Source organism: Piliocolobus tephrosceles, unplaced genomic scaffold (genome assembly GCF_002776525.5).
Source record: "Piliocolobus tephrosceles isolate RC106 unplaced genomic scaffold, ASM277652v3 unscaffolded_25502, whole genome shotgun sequence".
In the NCBI taxonomy this organism is placed as follows: Eukaryota; Metazoa; Chordata; class Mammalia; order Primates; family Cercopithecidae; genus Piliocolobus; species Piliocolobus tephrosceles.
The window spans coordinates 1-6179 of NW_022308202.1; the positions used below are offsets into that span (position 1 = coordinate 1).

Below are 6179 nucleotides of genomic sequence, written 5' to 3' on the forward strand. Positions count from 1 at the left end.
GGTACTGAAATCAACAAATTCGTGGGTGTGTCTGCGGTTTGTGTCCTGCTGACTGGACCAGCTGTGGTTTTCCTGTCTGTGACCTTCAGCTTCCTTCTGCATCTTTGCTTTCTGTTTGGTGTGTCCTCTCATAATATCTGTATCGTCATTTTCATTCTCCATGTTTTTTTAGTTAGGACGATTCTTTTCCTTCATGGTTTTGACCATTAGTGTTTTTAATTTCTGTTGTGATACGATACTTTGTCTTGAGCTCCACAATAGTATGATAAAATAACAATACACTGACTGGACGCAGTGGCTCACACCTGTAATCCCAGCACTTTGGGAGGCTGAGGTGGGCGGATCATGAGGTCACGAGATCGAGACCATCCTGGCTAACACGGTGAAACCCCATCTCTACTAAGAATGCAAAAAATTAGCCAGCCGTGGTTGGCAAGCGCCTGTAATCCCAGCTGCTCCAAAGGCCGAGGCAGGAGAATCGCTTTAACCCAGGAAGCGGAGGTTGCAGTGAGCAGAGATCATGTCCCTGCACTCCAGCCTGGGCGACAGACAGAGACTCAGTCAATAAATAAACAAAATAATAAGACACCACACATACTGACTAGCAAGTGTGTGAAGGGGTTCTGTCCTGAGAACACACATCTCTTCAGCTACTTTTGCTGTGTTATTAGCAATTTGAGTGTTATTTCTTCTGGAACTTCCAGAATTTGTCAGGGCAATTGCATATGTTTCAGATGTGCAAAGCCTTGATGTGACTTCACACTCCAGGGCTCACGGTTGGTGCTGCCACAGGCATGTGCCCTGCAAGCACGGGCATTCCAAGACATGGCTCAGTGTAGCGAAATGTCAACTGCGGGGCAGGGGCCAGCTCCATAGGATCTGCCCTCCAGGAGGGATTTCCCTTCCTGACCAGCATTCAAGGGCAGGTTCTCTGCTCACACTGTGGGGGTCTGATGTTTGGAGAATGTTCCGGACTGGGTGCTGGGAAGTATTTCAAAGCTGGATCTCCCCAAGCGTGGTGCGCTCTTCTTGCCTGGGGCTAGGGGTCAGGAGCCCCGTGGGTCAACTTCTGACCAGGTGAGCACCTGGCAGCTGGCCATAGCATAGCTGGGTCGAAGGGACTGCAGAGCCCAGCACACCCCCATGCCTCCTCCAGTGCTTCAGGAGGCAGAGTGGACACTGCCCTACCTGGGGCCCTATGGCTGGGCCTCAGATCTTCCCAGCCTCTTTGACCAGGTGAACTCAAACTCCTGGACTCCAGGGATCCTCCCACCTCGGCCTGGTGAGTAGCTGGGATTACAGGCATGAGCCACCATGCCCAGCCAAAAAAAAAAATTCTTTTTTCTTTTTTTTTTTTGAGAGGGAGTCTTACTCTGTCATCCAAGCTGGAGTGCAGTGGTATGATCTCGGCTCACTGCAACTTCCACCTCCCAGGTTCAAGCAATTCTCCTGCCTCAGTCTCCCGAGTAGCTGGGATTACAGGTGCCCACCACCACCTGCGGCTAATTTTTGTATTTTTAACAGAGACGAAGTTTCACCGTGTTGGCCAGGCTGGTCTTGAACTCCTGACCTCAAGTGATCCACCCTCCTTGGCCTCCCAAAGTGCTAGGATTACAGGCATGAGCCACTGCACCTGGCCAAAAAATGTTTCTAAAATTATGGCTGTGGAGGTGTGGAGTCACTTGTCGCAGGAGCAAGAGGTGTAGACTTGATCGCACAGTGTCGGCAACAGCCACTGGAGACCTGGGCCCCAGGTCCTGCCTCCCCACCCTCCACCTCCACCCCCAGTGGAGGCAAAGACCTTGACTCTCAGTCTCCAGCTTTCTTCCCTCTACCAGGTCCCCCTAGCCCGGACACTCACATTCTCTGATTCTGTAGATAGCAGCGACTAGAAAACCTTTGCTGTGATCATAGCTAGTCAACCCATGAAAAGATGCACAGGCTGGGTGTGGCGGCTCTCGCCTGCAACCCCAGGACTTTGGGAGGCCAAGGCTGGTGGATCACTTCAGGTCAGGAGTTTGAGACCAGACTGGGCAGCATGGCAAAACTGCATCTGTACAAAAACTACAAAGATTAGCCGAGTGTGGTGGTGCACAGCTGTAGTCCCAGCTACTTGGGAGGCTGAGGTGGGAGGATTCCTTGAACCTGGGAGGTTGAGGGTGCAGTAAGCGAGATTGTACCACTACTACACTCCAGCCTGGGTGACAGAGCAGAGCCTGTCCCCAAAGAAGAAGAAAAAAAAAAGATACCCAGCATCATTAGTCATTATGGAAATGCAAGTTAACACCACAATGAAATGCTACCACGTACCCACTGGAGTGACTGTGATGAAAGAAAAGGGTGGTCGTGGCCAGGCACGGTGGCTCACCCTTGGAATCCCAGCACTTTGGGAGGCCGAGGCGGGTGGATCACTTGAGGTCTGGAGTTCGAGACCTGCCTGGACAACATGGTGAAACCTCGTCTCTACCAAAAATACAAAAAATTGTCAGGTGCGGTGGCTCACCCCTGGAATCCCAGCAGTTTGGGAGGCCGAGGCAGGTGGATTATCTGAGGTCAGGAGATTGAGTCCAGTCTGGCAACATGGTGAAACCCCGCCTCTACTAAAAATACAAAAATTAGCCAGGTGTGGTAGTGGGTGCCTGTAATCCCAGCTACTTGGTAGACTGATGCAGGAGAATGCTATGAACCTGGGGGTGGAGTTTGCAGTGAGCGGCTCTTCAGACACGGTGCATTCACTTAGAAGGTCAGTCAGTGTAACCTGAATATGACGAGTTCCTCTGTGTGTCTCCTAGGACACAGCTAAAATTGGGACATGGGTCAGCCTCCTGGTCCCCTGGAGGGCATACGTTTACGAACAGGCTCTCCAGGTCCAGGAGCTCCTGAAGGTCTGCGGAGAAGTTCAGGTACAGGAGACCTCAGAACCATAGTTCCTTTCAGATCCAGTTAATATCAGTAAATTTAAACATTTTCTTGACCAGGCGAGGTGGCTAATGCCTGTAATCCCAGCACTTTGGGAGGCTGAGGCAAGCAGATCACTTGAGCCCAGGAGTTCAAGTCTAGCCTATGCAACACAGTGAGAATCCATCTCTACAAATAAGAAAAATAAACAACATTGTCTTAGTATATTATTTTAAAAATAGGTATTATAAGAGTTATCACTGAAGCTCTTATTTGTTTAAAATGAAATTCTATTAGAAATATATGTATTGGCCGGGCGCGGTGGCTCAAGCCTGTAATCCTAGCACTTTGGGAGGCTGAAACGGGCGGATCACAAAGTCAGGAGATCGTGACCATCCTGGCTAACATGGTGAAACCCCGTCTCTACTAAAAATACAAAAAATTAGCTGGGTGTGGTGGCGGCGCCTGTAGTCCCAGCTACTCAGGAGGCTGAGGCAGGAGAATGGTGTGAACCTGGGAGACAGAGCTTGCAGTGAGCCGAGCTTGTGCCACTGCACTCCAGCCTGGGTGACAGAGCGAGACTGTGTTTCAAATATATATATGTGTGTGTGTGTGTGTGTGTGTGTTATTCCTCTATTAATCCATAAATCTCACTTGTTCCTGAAATCTGGTGAGATTTAAAAGATTTCACTGGCGGGGCTGCTTGCTTGCGGGAGCGTGCACCGGTACCCGTCGCCGGTGACATGTTGCAAAAACCGAGGAACCGGGGTGGCTCTAGCGGCCAGGCCGAGAGGGACAGCGACTGGAGCCGTGGCGGAAACTCCGGGGCCTCGCGGGCTGGCGAAGACGCCCGGGCGCCTAGAGACGGCTTCGCGGAGGAGGCCCCGAGCACTTCCGGGGGCCGGGCGGCCCGCAGGGGTCGCAGGGCCCCTGGCCTCGGGGCGCCCGCCGGGCCCAGGCCTCCCCGCCGTGGGGCCCAGGACCCGAAAGCAGCAGGAGCTGAAAGTGTCGGAGCTGGTGCAGTCCTTGCTGACTAAGGACCGGAAGAAGGTTCCGATCTAGCGGGCCGACAGATTGGCCGGGCGCGGTGGCTCAAGCCTGTAATCCCAGCACTTTGGGAGGCCGAGACGGGTGGATCACGAGGTCAGGAGATCGAGACCATCCTGATCTACACGGTGAAACCCCGTCTCTACTAAAAAATACAAAAAACCAGCCGGGCGAGATGGCAGGCGCCTGTAGTCCCAGCTACTCGGGAGGCTGAGGCAGGAGAATGGCGTGAACCTGGGAGGCGGAGTTTGCAGTGAGCCGAGATCGCGCCACTGCACTCCAGCCTGGGCGACAGAGCTAGACTCCATCTCAAAAAAAAAAAAAAAAAAAAAAAAAAAGCGGGCCGACAGACTGCAGCACGTCATCGGGGACGACAGGGACGTCTTCCCCGACCTCCTCAACGGGCCGCCGCGCGCCTCCAGTACGTCTTCGGGTATAAGCTGGTGGAACTTGAACCCAAGAGCAACGCTTACATCCTCATCAACACCCTGGAGCCGGTGGAGGAGGATGCCGAGGCGAGGGGGGACCAAGGCGCGCCCACGACGGGCCTCCTGATGATCGTCCTACGGCTCATCTTTTTTTTTTTTTGAGGCGGGGGCTCGCTGTGTCGCCCAGGCTGGAGTGCAGTGGCCGGATCTCAGCTCCCTGCAAGCTCCGCCTCCCGGGTTCCCGCCATTCTCCTGCCTCCGCCTCCCGAGTAGCTGGGACTACAGGCGCCCGCCACCTCGCCCGGCTAGTTTTTGTATTTTTAGTAGAGACGGGGTTTCACCGTGTTAGCCAGGATGGTCTCGATCTCCTGACCTGGTGATCCGCCCGTCTCGGCCTCCCGAAGTGCTGGGATTACAGACTTGAGCCACCGCGCCCGGCCAGGGCTCCTCTTTATGAAGGGCAGCACCATCAAGGAGACTGAAGTCTGGGACTTGCTGCGGCGCTCAGGGGTCTACCCCACCAAGAAGCATTTCATTTTCGGAGATCCAAAGAAACTCACTACTGAGGACTGTGTGCGACATCGTTACCTGGAATACCGGCGGATACCCCACGCCGACCCCGTGGACTACGAACTCCAGTGGGGCCCGCGAACCAACCTGGAAACCAGCAAGATGAAAGTTCTTAAGTTTGTGGCCAAAGTCCATAATCAAGACCCCAAGGACTGGCCAGCGCAGGACTGTGAGGCGTTGGCAGGTGAGGAGAGCAGGGCCAGACCTCAGCCGAGTGGCTCAGCCCCATCCTCGTGAAATCTGAGGTGGATTCAAAGGGGCCCCTGGGACAAGGGTCTGAGACCCAAAGGCACAGTGCAGAGGAGCGGGGGAAGGGAGAATCAACCCAGGAAGCATATTTCTGTAGCGCTTCAATGTGTGTAGCTTTAGGATGTGTTTGCAAAGTTTTGTTCTTTTAATGTGGTGTTATTTGGTTCCAGATTTTCATCTATAAACAAAGGAGGATTTGTTTTGCTTTGATTTTACTTTTTTTGGTATAAAAACTTTTCCTAACTTAGTAAAACGAATTGGAAAACTTGACTATGATCTGAAACAGATATGCGAGAAGGAACACATAAGTAAGTTGCTTTGGTGCCAAGAAAATAAAAAAGTAGCTATTATCGGGTCTCTTAAGCACCCCAGTTTGTAAGGAAAAATGAAAGTCTTTATAAAATTAAAAATAAAAACGTAATTGCCTATATCCTTATTACCTTAACCTATTTTATTTTTTCTATATTTCCTACGTATGTAAGTATTGTTCATGGTTCCAATGAACGTGATGTATTTTCTCCATATAGCAATTGTTTATATTCATAATTACTCAGCTCTGTTGCTAAACATGCAGTTCCACTTAGTTTTTTTCTACTTGCTACTCTAGTTACTACAATAAATACTGTATTTTTGAAAAAAAAAAAAAAAGATTTCACTGGCCAGTCACAGTGGCTCATGCCTATAATCCCAGCACTTTGGGAGGCCAAGGCAGGAGGATCACTTTAGCTCAGGAGTTTGACAGCAGCCTGGCCAATGTGGTAAAACCCCATCTCTACTAAAAATACAAAAAAAGAAATTAACTGGGTGTGGTGGCAGCGCCTGTCATTGGAGGCTGAGGCAGGAGAGTCGCTTGATCCCAGGAGGCGGTGACTGCAGTGAGCCACGGTGGTCATGTTCTTGCACTCCAGCCAGGGTGACAAGAGCAAAGCTCCATCTCATATAAATAAATAAATATATATATATATATATATATAAATAAATAAATAA

General features: G+C 51.1%; 1 pseudogene; it reads left to right on the forward strand.

Annotated features, from left to right (window-relative positions):
- Nucleotides 1-3545: 3545 nt before the first annotated feature.
- LOC111532049 lies at nucleotides 3546-5602 on the forward strand (annotated as a pseudogene).
- The last annotated feature ends 577 nt before the right edge of the window (nucleotides 5603-6179 follow it).